The 14190-nt window shown below is 44.4% G+C and overlaps 1 protein-coding gene across 10 annotated transcripts in view; it reads left to right on the top strand.

Annotated features, from left to right (window-relative positions):
• The window catches only part of NBR1 (NBR1 autophagy cargo receptor), a 577507-nt gene that overhangs the window by 286309 nt on the left and 277008 nt on the right, over window positions 1-14190 (top strand). The window lies entirely within an intron of this gene.

Here is a 14190-nt window from a genome sequence, read left to right as displayed (position 1 = left end):
ATCTGCTTTCCAGGGTAGCTTAAAATAGGAATAGAAAATATTTAAATGGCTGCAGCGTAGTGTACTTTTACATAAAGGTGATATTCCGTTCTATGTATCTCCTCATGTTTAAAGTATGTAATGTAAATAGGCGATTTCAACTTATCTAGTCTCATCTAAAGCCAAACACACTGTATCAATTGCGCAGTCCTAAAAAAGAACCACTTATTTCGAGTGTGATATTAAGTAATTTTTTATGTTCATTATTGTTACATTTTACATTAATGCAGAAGAAAAGCCACAAAATATATTCTTTCCAAGCAGCAGGTAGCTGTGGATGCCTACCTTGATCCTAACTTCATCAAGTTAGAAATAATAAGTAAAATGAAATCTGAATTGAGAACTTGTATGCCCATGTGTGTAACACACAGAGATACACTGGGGACAAAATTCATAAATATCCAAGATGTTACAGAACAAAGCCATTCCGTAAAGGAGATATTTAAATTGTACGGTCAGATTATGAACCTGTCTTGATCTCTTAGTCTTCTTTGATAATTATAGGCATTGAATATGTGAGCGTATATGAAGGCTCCATGAAAAGTTTTTTTTCACAATGAATTTATCTTTTTGACATTAGCTCAACACTGTGCTAGGGCTGGGCCAGCAATGGTGTTGGTTGCGTTGTCCGACTGCTCTACTGTGGCCACAAGAGGGTCTCCCACCACTCCCAACAATGTCAAGGAGCAGAACATATCCCCGGGGTTCGATGAGGTCCCTTAGAGTGTTGCAGACAGTAACATGAGACTATATAGCAGGCGTTATACGAGACAATGCTGCAGATCCAGTGTTAATGTTAATGTTATCCATTACTTATAGAGCGCACGGTCACCAAAGGTTTCATGGCGCTAATCATGCTTTAAGTTGTTACATAAGACCCAGTTAATAGGCTAGCCCGAACAGCCAGGTTTTAAGTGCCTTTCTGAAGCCAAGTAAGTTGTTGCAGCTTCTCATTGTTAACGGGAGGGAATTCCAGAAAGTGGGTGCCAAATAGGAGAATCTGCAGCCTCCCACACGTTTGAGTTTTATAGTCGGGACGGATAGAAGATGCAGATAAGATGAACGTAAATTACGCCGAGGGACATGTTTTTTTGATCATGGTCATGATGAATTTTGAGCTGTTGCCATGCAGTGCTTTAAAAGCTAGGCACCCAGTCTTAAATTCAGCACGTTGCTCCAGAGGAAGCCAGTGGAGCTTGAGCAACAGGGACCTGGCAGAGTGCCATTTTGTTTGTTTGTATATTAGTCTAGCCGCCTGGTTCTGTACTATTTGCAGCCGTTTTAGTAGGTACTGAGGCAGACCAATATAAAGGGAATTTGAAAAATCCAGGCGTGAAAGGACCAGCGCTATTACCACTTGGATTAGAGCGGAGTGGGTCAGCAGGTGAACGATCTTCCAGATTTTGCGGAGTTGGTAGAGACTGGTGGAGATCACTGCGCCCACCTGCCCTCTGAGTGAGAGGTCAACTTTGTTTACTACCCCTAAGCTTTTTACTGACGAGGACGCAGTGGGGGGGAACCCAATTCACTAGGCCAGAAGTGTGGACCACAGCAGTCCCTGCTCTTCTCAGGCAACACCAGTTCCGTCTTGCCTGGGTTGAGTTTCAGAAGGTTCCTGACCATCCAATTCTGGATGTGGAGCATGGTCGTTTGAAATTCCACAGCAGCATTAGGGGAGTCTAGGGGGAAAATCAGCTGGAGATCAACTGCATAATTAAAGATGGCTACCTTCCGATTTTTTAGTGAGTAAAGCAGAGGCCTCAAGTAAAGATTAAACAGTAATGGCGACAGGGACGAGCCCTGTGGAACACCACAAGAGGTGGTCACTGTGGGGGCAGTAAAAGTACCAAGTCGTACTGCCTGCGTTCTGCCGGTAAGAAATGACTTGAGCCAATTATAGGAGGTCCTTAGATACCTGCTTGTTCGACATGGTTCAACAGAATGTTATGGTCGACCGTTTCGAATGCCGCCGACAAATCCAGAAGCACCAGGGCCAGAGGTATTCCCCTATCTGAGTTAGCTCTTAAAGTGTCCAGGACAGCGAGGACTACCGCCTCCGTTGAGTGGGCTGGCATCTGGCCACATGGGCCTCCAAAATCTTAGACAGACATGGGAGGAGGGATATGGGGCGATAGTTAGAGGGGGTTGACGGATCCGCCCCAGGCTTTTTCAGAAGGGGGACTATTATGGCGACCTTAAAGGCCATGGGTACCACCCCTTTAGTGAGAGATTCATTCAAGAAGGGGAGAAGGCTATGAGGTAGTGCTGTGAATGTCTTTAAGGGTGGAGGGTGGGCAACAGTCATTAGGGGGGCCCGACTTGACTCGGGTTAAGAGATCGGACAGAGTTTTAGGGCATAGAACTGGAAAATTGTACTTAATGACAGGATTTCTAATGATATTGTCCTGGCATTCTGTATTAGTGGGGGGAAATGCTGGACTTGATAATAACAATTTATTTAAAACATTACATATCCCTTGAGTGGGGGCCTGGTTAGGTAATATTCTCTCGTCACTGCTAATCTCACTGACAATTTTAAAAATGTCCTTGGTTTTATTGTTCGCGTTGAGTATTCTTGTTGAAAAATGGGCCGCTTTAGCAGTCAATGTAGCCTTTTTATACGGGCCAACAAAAACTGATATCTGTCTTCAATATTATAGCAATACCTCCATTTCCTTTCTAATTGTCGAAGTTTTAGCTTTTGTGTTTTTAATTCGGAGTTAAACCATTTATGGGCATCATGATATCTGGTGCAAGATAATTTAGTCAGAGGGGCATGTCTGTCACTAGCCGACCTTAAACAGTCGGCAATTGTAGTTTCCATAGCGCCGACGTTTGAATTAAAGGTGGGAAGAGAACCAGCCAGAGTGTGAATACATTCTTGTTTATCAAGAGTTCTCCATTTTCTTTTTAGTCCTCCCCCTACCTTAGGAATCTTCTGCCTACCACTGAGACTGAGTGTAAAGTCAATCAGATGGTGGTCCGACCAGATGCAGGGAGATATCAGGGGAGTAGGTATAGTTAAGTTGGGGGACCAGATTTGGTCCAATGTATGACCTTTTAATGGGTAGGGTACGATAAAAGCTGACTCAAGTTCAAATTGGAAAGCAGTTCAGATAATTCTGTTGCCTGTGGTCCACCATGATCATCATTAACCCAATAATTAAAATCCCCTATGAGTAAGACCCTGGAATAATTCATCACAAGATTGGCCATTTGTTCACTTAACAAGAGCGGAAAAGAGGGCATGGTCTGGAGGGGGGGGTAAATCAGCACCAGTACAAAGGATCCCGCTATTGAGTCCAATGAAATTACCATATTCTCTACGTCAGGCAGTTCCAATGAAGTCATAACGGTGAAATTAAATTTCTTATGTATAATAGCGGCAACACCCCCTCCGGATTTACCTGGGCACCGGTTAACGTTCAGGATGTAATAATCTGAAGGGAGGGCTGCTAATATATCAGGTGTAGAATCCAAGGTCAGCCAGGTTTCAGTAATCAGCAGTACATCCGGTTTTTCTGTAGAGAGCAGCAGGAAAATGTCCAGCTGATGCTTAACCAGGGACCGGGTATTAACCGCATCGCTGCTGCGGCGATTTTTGCGCTGTGCGGCTTTTTTTTAAAAGCCGCGTTACATGACGAGCTCAGCTCGTCATCAGCACACGCCACCCATGGGTGATGACGAGCTGAGCTCGTCATCAGCATCGAAAGGGTTAAGATATAGGAGGCGAAGACTAATGGAATTAGCTAGGATGGGACAGCTGATGGGGGGAGCATGATGATCCAGACAGGGCAATATGGAATGGCCTGCTGCAATTTTTCCGATTACATTAATCCGGATGCGTTTTACTTCTGCATAGGGCAACTGAGTATGATGTTGCGCCAGTGCTCTTAGTTCCTAGGACGAATAGGTAATGATTTGACATGGGGGTGTGGCCCCTGGGCCCGTTCGTGCACAGACGGGCTTGCCCTTGGCGCTGTGCTTCCGCTTGTAGGAGTACATTTAAGGCCCGGCCCGCCTCCAAGCTCCTCCTCCTACCGGCCGATTGGTTGAGGCCTATCGGTGGGGGAGCTGGATGAGCGTCAGGGAGAGGCGTTCAATTCTTAAAGTGCACACAGTTTGCGCTTCGGGTAATATTTTAAAAACTATAGCGCCAGCAGGTTAGGGTCTGCGCGGCAACGAACAAGCACAATAGCCCTCTTCCCGCGCTGCGATGATTCTTCAAGGCCCGGCCCTGCCTCCAAGCTCCTCCTCCTACCATCCGATTGGTTGAGGCCTATCGGTGGGGGAGCTGGATGAGCGTCAGGGAGAGGTGTTCAATACTTAAAGTGCACACAGTTCGCGATTCGGATAATATTTTAAAAACAAAGTTCATAGTATAATTTTCACATAAAAACTATGGCGCCAGCAGGTTAGGGTCCGCGCGGCAACGAAAAGCTCCTAAGAGGCCATAAAGCATTGAGCGCTCGTTGAAGCAAAGAAAATGGGAGCGAAACCAGTGAACACCAGCCATTCAAAAAACCCAATGTCACTGGGTATGGATAAAGTCTGAAGCATGGCGTAACCTTCCGGGTTATTGCCTAAGCAATGAAACAGTCTGACGCAAGAGCAACAGCAAAACACGCTGAAAAGGGGGCTATGCATTTACCCTCTAAGCCGGGAAGGGAGGCAACAAAACAACCTCCGCAAAACAAAAGTAGCATACGTGACTCATTGCATCAGGTCTGTTAGATGATTAGTGATAGTTAGTGGGTATATGACTGAAGGGCATGTGGCTTGTTGCGCAACTGGCAACCCGAGGGCACTAGTGAGACCCAACATACTGATCAAGACATCCCTCCCCCCGCCCAAGTACATTTTGAGCAAGTACACCAAGAATGGGCTCTGATCACAGTCACTTTAACTTCCTTGGGGGTAGCGCACACAACAATGGAGAGCACTGAAGACTAGAAGATCCCTCTACTATTGCCTAAAATCTGTCGACTGGAAACAGGTGAAACACATTTAGACTCTCCATTATGGCAACCAGCAGGCCCAAAAGAATTGCACCATCAATGAGTTTCTGCAGTTGGACGCCTCCAACCTAACCTACGCTAACCAAATACACAGACAATGCAGTAGCTACAGTACAAAATTGACTACAGCAGACTTGACAAAAACTTTATGATGCAGTTCTTTGCAGAAAGCAAAGTGGATACAAGTGCAGTCTGCACAGATCTAAAATAAAACCTGTTTGAAGTGAGGAAAGATGTGGAAGGCCTGGGAAACACCATAAACTCTCTTAAAAACACACAGGACTAGCGGATTATGGATCTCAAGGAATACAGATCCCAACTGATCACCTTGAGCAAACTTCTCATAATTTTTTGAGAAAAGTTATTACATTTGTGCAAGACCTGAGGGAGGCAATTCTCCAACAAAGTTGGATTGAGCCCATGCACATAGACAGACCGCATTGAACAAAGGGGCCAACCTGGACTTAAGCAACCCACTGGTCATTCTGGCATGCCTGCATTTTTTGAGAAGACAAAGGCATGCATGAGATCTTTCAGAAGTGGTAGACCGATCAGATACAGTGGTTCAGAAATTAAGATACTTCAAGATTTATATCCCGTTGCTGTGATGAAGTGATGGACCTTAAAAACGGTAACCACCTTCTTAAGGGACAACAATGTGGCATCCCTTGCTTGCTCCCTCCAAGAGAAGGCCAGAATGTGGCATAACAAGGAGACTTGCCTTCCCCAAAAAACTCAGAATGGTTCAGAGTACTACATTGGAAGGAAAAGAGAACACTGAAAGAAGAGAAAATCATGGCGTTGGAACACCTGCAAAACACAAACAAATTGACACAGAAGTGAAAGGACTGAATGAAGAGACCTAGCAATGTTCGATGGAGGGGGCAGAAATGGGGACATGTGCTAATTGCAGCAAAGTGGGCATTCCATAGTTAGGGAACAGCAGAGATTTAGCTTGCTGCCGAGCAGGTAATTTCAGACACCAACGGAGGCCAATACTCCAAGTATCCTTTATATATTAGCCAACATCAGGCTCCATTTGCTCTGAGTTATGGTCATGCATCGGTATGGGCCGTTTAGTTCTCTTGTTACTCTTAGTTAGAGGGGAAGTTGTAATGGTTCTAATGGAGAATGTTGTTATCAAAGAGGAGGGAGATAGACTAATCTCAGACAGAAAGGCAGTATTCAGAACGGAATCATCCCCCACACATACAGCCTGCACAAAGAAAGAGGACATTCGCACCTATTATTTACTATTGACGGGACCCATAGCGATGAATAATATAAAGAATAACAATGCGGAGTATTTTAAACATGGCAAAATAGGCAAGGTGGGGTGATGACCATGTGTGTTGCACTAAAGATTGTTTTGAAGGGGAATTTTGTAGCAGAAGTAGTCCGACCTAGAAAGAAGGGGGAGAATCTCCTATCCCAGTTATGAGCATAGCTGGTGAAATTGGACTCCACTCACTAATGTACACGATTGCAGAAGATCTGAAGTAAGATCACAATGAAATTCTTCCAGCTCAGAACACTAGAACCATATCAGAACGGTAGAACTTGATGGGGCAGCCTACTTATTAGCCAAGATGGATGAGAACTACTACGAATCTGGGAAAAACACAGCAGATTGCTGACAAAACTTAAGTGAGTGTGGCAAGCGAAAAGCCATATTCTAGAGATGAACGGGATGGAATGTGGACTTTAAACGAAAGGAAAATACACGTCTTGAGTGCTTCTAGAGCCGTGGTCTCCAATCGGTCAATCGCGAGCTACCGGTAGCTCGCGGAGACCCCGGGAGTAGCTCGTGTAGCCCTTCAGTAGTATTTGGTGGTAATTTTTGATATTAGCCTTTCCGGCTCCATTTGCCCGCCCTCACCCAAACCAGCCGCTCGGATTGGAGCTAAGCTGGGGTGGGGGCAAGCGAAGAGGATGACGCTCCTCTCCTGGAGCTGCAGACTCCTCTCGTGAGAGTCTGACTCTTGTGACGTCATCGTCGGGTGCCAGCGCAGAGCAGTAGGAGACGTACCTTCCACCGCAGGTAAGCAAAAACGAGTGGAACAGAGGGCAGAAGTGCACAAAAAACAGGGAAAATTAGTGGTACAGAGGACAGACAGGAACAATAAACGAAGGAAAAACGAGTGGAACAGAGGGCAGGAAGGCACAAAAAAGGAGTGGAACAGAGAGCAGAAGGGCACAAAAAACGAAGCAAAAACGAGGGGAACAGAGGGCACAAGGGCACAAAAACAGGGAAAAACGAGTGGCACAGAGGGCAGAAAGGCACAAAAAATGAGTGGAACAGTGGGCCGAAGGGCACAAAAAACAAGGGAAAACGAGTGGAACAGAGGGCAGAAAGGCACAAAAAACGAGTGGAACAGAGGGCAGAAGTGCACAATAAACGAATCAAAAACGAGTGGAACAGAGGGCAGAAATGCACAAAAAACGTGTGAAACAGAGGGCAGAAGGGCACAAAAAACGAGTGGAACAGAGGCCAGAAATGCACAAAAAACGAGTGGAATAGAGGGCAGAAAGGCACAAAAAACGAGTGGAACAGAGGGCAGAAGAGCCCAAAAAAACTGAAAAACGAGTGGCACAGAGGGCAGATGGGCACAAAAAACGAATGGCACAGAGGCAAAATACAGAATACAAAAATATAGGGGCCGCTAAGAACAGAAGGCAGAACGGGCAGAGAGGCACGGGGGCAGCGAGGGGTACAGAAGGAAAGACCGGGCAGAGAAAGCACAGGGACAGCGAGGGGAACAGAGGAAAGAAAAAGGGGCACAGACCACGTACATGCAGCGGGGGAAGACAGACAATAGCAGTCACAGACACAACAATAATAATACAGGCAATACAATCAAAGCAATAACACATTGAAAGGCACATGTGTATAGGTTACCGTTACTTGGCAGGCAGGTCAAAATAGATGCAGCCAGTATCTGCAGTAGGATTTTCGTGCTTCTGTCTGATAGCTCTGTTTCCACAAGCCCTTGGGTACCTCTGCCTCTTACAACTCTGCAGTTATCTGTGTCCAGTAGTCCAGGCCAAGCTCATGATGAGGCGGGGGGGGGGGGGGGGAGTAGAGGGGTATGGGGGGGCATGGGATTGAGGGGGCATGACTGTTAAGCCATGGTTCAGGGCCACTGGTATTATGTGGCACTGTGGAACCAAACTATGCAGCAAGTTTGACAAAATCATGCAGCAAAAAAGACAAATTATATGGTGTATTGCTGCTAATTTTGTGATAGTACAACTTTATCCTTTTGTAATTTGTACTCGTTAGCAGTGTCTCTGAAAAGGTATCTCTTCATTAGGCTTAAAGTCAATGAAAATAGGCGTGGGGGGGTCGCTTGGAAAAATGCGCTAGTTGCTTCGGGTTCAGTAGCTCACGATGATTTTCATTGGCCAGAAGTAGCTCTGACTACACAAAAGGTTGGAGACCCCTGTTCTAGAGTTTTTGTAAGTTCCTCTATTCTAGGGAAACAGACAACCCCAAAGTAAGGTCATAACATCCCAGACTATCACTCGCTGATAGATAGAAATTAGAGGATCCAGAAACATAGAGGATCTGTTTAAGAAAGACGAAGTATTAAAAGCTATCTCAGACCTCTGCCCCTCCAGGGCTTTAGGGCCAGATGGATTCTCAGCCACGTTCTGCAATGTCTTTAGGCCTCCATGTTACTTCTCCTTCATATGGTATACCAGAAAATGACTCGCAGGAGGGATTGTTACACCCACAATGATGGAGTGGGCTGTATCTCTAATCCCCAAGGTAGGCAGCGGACGTGATGATTATGCCTGTTATAGGCCAATTTCCTGACTAAACATTGATGTGAAAATCTTCACTGAAATAGCGGAGTTGCCCCTACAGACTCTGATTGGGGTGATAGTTAATTTCTGGCAATTAGGATTCATTCAGAAAAGATGGGACAGTGAAAACAGTAAAGAAGACCTTCACCTATTGGATTGTGAGAAAAAAGGGGTGAGCAAGCAGTTCTTGTCTTCCTGGATGTAAACAAAACGTTTTACAGGGTAGACCGGGACTTTATGGCTGATAACATTTGGGTGATGGGGTTTGGAGATGGATTCTGCGGCTGGCTGCTCACGTCAACAGTTCCTCTTCGTTAGGTGTAATTTGAAGAGTTACAAGGAAGGGACTCTCCCTCTCGGCCATTCATTTTACACTGACCTTAGAGCCCCAGACTAAAAGGATTAGATGTAATAAAAAAAATAAAGGATAAAGCTTGTGTCGTAGGAAACTAAACTTTCGAGGTTTTCAGATGTTCTACTGTAATCAGTGTTTGACCCCTGATTTATTTTCCACACCCTGATTTCTCTTCCACACCTAATAAAATAACTGAAAGATTACTATCACTTGTCGGGGTTTAACTTTAACCTAAATAAATCTGCATTCTTAAATATCTAAGTCCCCAAAGATTAACTCCAGAAGACACAACACATGACTGCATTAACATCAGCGAAAACCTCAGTTAGGTACTGGGCCATAAATAAAGCAAAATCCCATGTAAAATGAGGAAATTAGTCTTCAACAGCGGTAGAGGACTGTAAAAGCAGAAATGGACAGTTGGCAGAACAAAGCACTATTTTGGTTAGGGTAGCTGGTTTTAAAATGTAGGTCGACCTATGATTAGTATACATTTTCCAAACAATGTTTCTGCAGGTTCCAAAAGGTTACAGACTTGAACTTCAATCAGACTGTTCCAATTTGATCTGGCTGGTCAAGAAACATGAAAGATAGAAATAAGTAGACACCAAAGTACACTGATACTGCATCAGGTTGGACTAAAAGCCCCTGACCACATTTATTATTGCGATGCTCGTTTACACTTCCTGGTTCATTGGACCAGGCAAGAGATGAAAACTGGGTGTGAATGAAGGATCACATGCTCAATCAGGGACCACTGAGAGATGTTCAATCAAAAACTGATAACCTGGAGAACCCAAACTCTACATGTCTCCAGTTACAAGGGCCCATGTTACAGGTTTAGGATAGCTTAGCAGTCAAAAAGAGGTTCTTGTCATTCCCCTCATCCTTCTTGTCCCTATAGTGGAATAGTAAATTTACACCAAGCCTAAATAGGTGGGCTTTTAATAAGAGTCTAAAGAGGGGATGCAAAACAGCGTGGGATAGAGAGCTGGTTCCTTTTCTGAAGCATTTGTTAACTTGTGATGGGGCGACACACCGAAGTAAAGAAGTGATGGATGGAATGCTTGAATTAATCTCAGCCACTTGTGTTTATTTGGTCCGCATCCCAATCCATCATTTGTTTGCACAACTGCCACCTGGGTTTGGACCCAGCCATATGCAAATCAGTCTTCACCCTGCTCCGGTGGGAACAGTACAGCCCAAACTGCCCTAACCGAAACAGTAGCAACCCAAGACCGGGTTCACCCTAGTTGGGGCTCCTCAGCCAGGTATAGCTTGGTTCCTGTACCTTAGTGTGCAAGGGACCCATGTCTTGGCATACTCCTTCCACTTGGGGCGATACACTGAAGTAAAGGAAGGAATGTTTAAATTAATCTCATCTACTGGTAACGTATACCCTTATATCAAGGTAATTGAGAACCCAAGGACAGGATGGTGGAGACACTTACGGTGATTGAGTTTATCTGGTGTGGAGCAGTCGGGTTCCCTGCCAGTTCAGTCATTGAATACACTAACACTGGACTTGAGATCAAAGTAATAATATGCGGAGATTTATCAAGCAATTCATCTACTGTGTTAGCTGAATGGCGAGAACAACATTTCTTTATTTGTTTGGTAACAGAAGCACAAGAATGAGAGGTAGGAAGCGAGGACTTGAGAGTATTCTTTTCCTTTATCTGATGGAAGACTGTTCTAAATCCCTGTACCTATACCAGCAAATCCACATTCTGATGAATACTTCTGCCGTTTCCTCTCCTTGTGACTAATCCCCTGGATCCAGAAACTTTAACCTCTTGCATGCTAAGGACATGCTGGAGCCATCCTCCATACCCATGATCGGGTGCTGAGGACGGCTCCAGCACGTCCTGGCACCAAAGGTAGGAAATCCGATTACCTTTTATTATTTTCAGCCTCCAGCAACCAAGGCTGTGTTTTTTTTCCTTTACCTGTAATGACGCTCAGCGTGCATGGCGCGCTGATGTCATAACATGGAAAGTGAAAGTACAATTAGCTGATCTTATCATTCACTTTCACTTCCATTGGTGTTCGTGGGGCATATTTCAGCCTTCGGAGCACTGATTTCAATGGGAAGAGGTACAGTTGGAAAGGAGGCAATCTCCCCTTTCCCAGGGTTTGCCTCCCTAGTGGATTCCTGCTTGGGAATCACCCCAGGAGGGCGATCCACCAGCAGGTATCCACTCACTAGGCACCAGGGATATCTTTAGTGTGGGGAGCGGCCCCCATGGCACTGGGCTAGTGCCCCACCTTCCCCCAAGCGCAACAGACTTTTTGCCTCTGCCCCCTCCCCCCGCCAACACACCTCTCCCACCACTGCCCTGAGGGCAGAAAAGAGGTCTTGAACTTAAATCAAGAGACACTGGAAATTACAGAATAGTAGAACATTTGTTATTACAAATTGTATTTCTCTGCATTTGTGTCTTCCAAATGTAAGCCTCTGTGTAAGAAAAAATACATTTTGAAAAATACTGGCTGAATCATATGGTAGTATGGATACTCACAAATTCAGATATGTACAAATAAACACTGCTCCTAAACTCTGTATCGGGGGTCCATTTCAGAAATACATATTTTTCCTTGATACTCATTTTCACTCTTTGTTTTACCATATGAATCGCTCTATCCCCAGTACACAATGAAAAACGTTCTTATACGTTTAATTAATCCAAAAATAGAAGTTTGGCGTGCATGGAGTTAAGGGACCATGCAGGTTGCCTCTAACGTTGTAGAGCAGACAATTGTATTACTAATACTGTCTTTAGTGGATTCCAGAACTATAATATTGTACTGTAAGATCTTTGCACTTCACATAAAAAGGAACAACATTTAAAGTTTCATGGGTTTTAATTAGGTTAATGCATGCAAGTACTGTATTGACAGGGGGTATAGATTGAAATTGGATATTGTATACATGAAAATGATATTTATTGTCTAAATATTTCCGAATGCTATGAGACTATGGATGTTTTCTAGTCACATGCTTGAATCATTCCCCAGCGCCATAGTCTGAATACTATGGTAACTTTGTAATAGCATTGTAAGACACTGGCTGACTGCCTGCAAGGCATCATAATAGCGATCCTTTAGTAGCATATGTGCCTCATTGGAAAATATCAAATTTCTACCAGTGAGCTGAGACTGCTCCCAGCCTCAACCTACAACTCCAAGTTCTACTGTACGTCAGGAAACGAATGTTAAAGGTTAGCCATCTCTTCAGCTTTGTTCTTCAGAAAAAATACTTTTAACCTATCCTTAGATGGTTTGTGTTGTGCCATTCCTCTACTACCTCTGGAATAGGAAATGTTACAATGGAACAGTCACCTGTTTAAGCTTGTTTCTTGTCGAACAATAAGGTTGTTCTCCGATGACCCATATAGGAAATTAATGTATTGTCTTTATCCTGACAGTATACCTGAAGACTGCAAAATGTGCAGAAAATGTTTTGCCCAAAAGCATCCGTGATCTCGGAGGTGATTTCCCAACAATAAGGCAGATAAACCCCCCTACTCAAGGGATCAATCAAGCTCAACCTTCAAGCCTTCCCAGGAGAAAAAGGCATCAACATGTCATACCTAATCTAAGACATCATCATCCAGAAAAGAGCCAGAGGAGAAAAAATCATAAAAAGCCCTCAAATCATCTGCAAGACCATTATCTCAGTCACCTGAATGTGGGCAAAAGAAAAGTCACCAGATACGCCATTGCCACCATCCCCTAAGATTAAATTCAATTGGTCTGTCACACTGTCATCAATCACCCCATTGACCACACCAGAAAACCCTGTCAACAACCAACCATCACTGACCTCTCCCAAAAGAAACATTGGAAAGACCGGCCTCAGTCGACACGGCCATGGTCACTGGTGAGTGATGACTGCATTAACAACTAACTAATCAACAATACCACCAAAGACGAATCTGTGAGTGAAGTCTCTTTTTAATCCTGTCAGTGAGCGTACTGTCAACAAAAACCCCCTACATTGACAAAACCTCAGTGGAATCCGTCTATCATGCCATTGTCTCCACCTTCTCTGTCTGCTAGAGATCCAACTAAGAGAAGACCTGCAATATCGGATGTATTGCCAGAACATACTACACCCAGCAAAATACCACCGCTTCCACCATCAAGATACAGCGGAGGAGCACATAATTTTTTCCTCATGGAGGACATGTTACTCACTCCTATCACTCAAGCTATCACAGGTTAATGAAGCAAGACTGACCGGAAGAAAGTGCCTATTACGACCGTGTGAATGATCCATATGAAGCAAAACATGAACAACCCCATGAACATCCCTTGATGTAAGTAGCAATAGGCCTTTTGAAGCTCCTCAGTACATGATGAAGGATTATTAGTTTACACCTGTTTCCCAACGCAATCAGACCAAAAATAATATGCTGCAAATCAGGTCAAATCTATGAACTCTCAGGAGATACAGGGACAAGATACTCAAGGATGGGACCCTGAAGCTTCTTTTTTATATGAATTTGTCACATCAGTTCCTCCAGTGCTGGCCTGTTGACTCCAATATGTGTTAATCTCAAAACAAAGCTAATACAAGTAGTTACCGCTGATGATGACCAGTACCTTGGCGTGGAAGAAGGTGACTCCCAAAGCCCTCCAGGATGAGAAATGAAACAATGGTGCCTCCTACGCCATCCCCAATAGGCACTCCACCAGAAGACCTCTCAAGGTTCCATACCCTGGTTGAAAGGGCATACAAAATATTCAACCTCCCAGTGACGACCAAATAAAGAAATTGCTTTCTATAACATTTGAGAGAGCTGTCTAGTTGTGCGATCAATGCAATCTCTATTATAGACAATCTGTGGCAAGCCTGGGTAAAATGAATGCAGACTCAAGCAATTGTAGCTGCTGTCATGCCCCAGACTAGACCAGAAATATGGAGCTCCACACAATGTGCCAAGCTGAAAGTAGATTCCTAAG

Source organism: Lissotriton vulgaris, chromosome 5, assembly GCF_964263255.1.
Source record: "Lissotriton vulgaris chromosome 5, aLisVul1.2, whole genome shotgun sequence".
NCBI classification, from domain to species: domain Eukaryota; kingdom Metazoa; phylum Chordata; class Amphibia; order Caudata; family Salamandridae; genus Lissotriton; species Lissotriton vulgaris.
The sequence above is the reverse complement of the archived record's forward strand: the minus strand, read 5'-3'. Positions and strand labels throughout refer to the sequence as shown.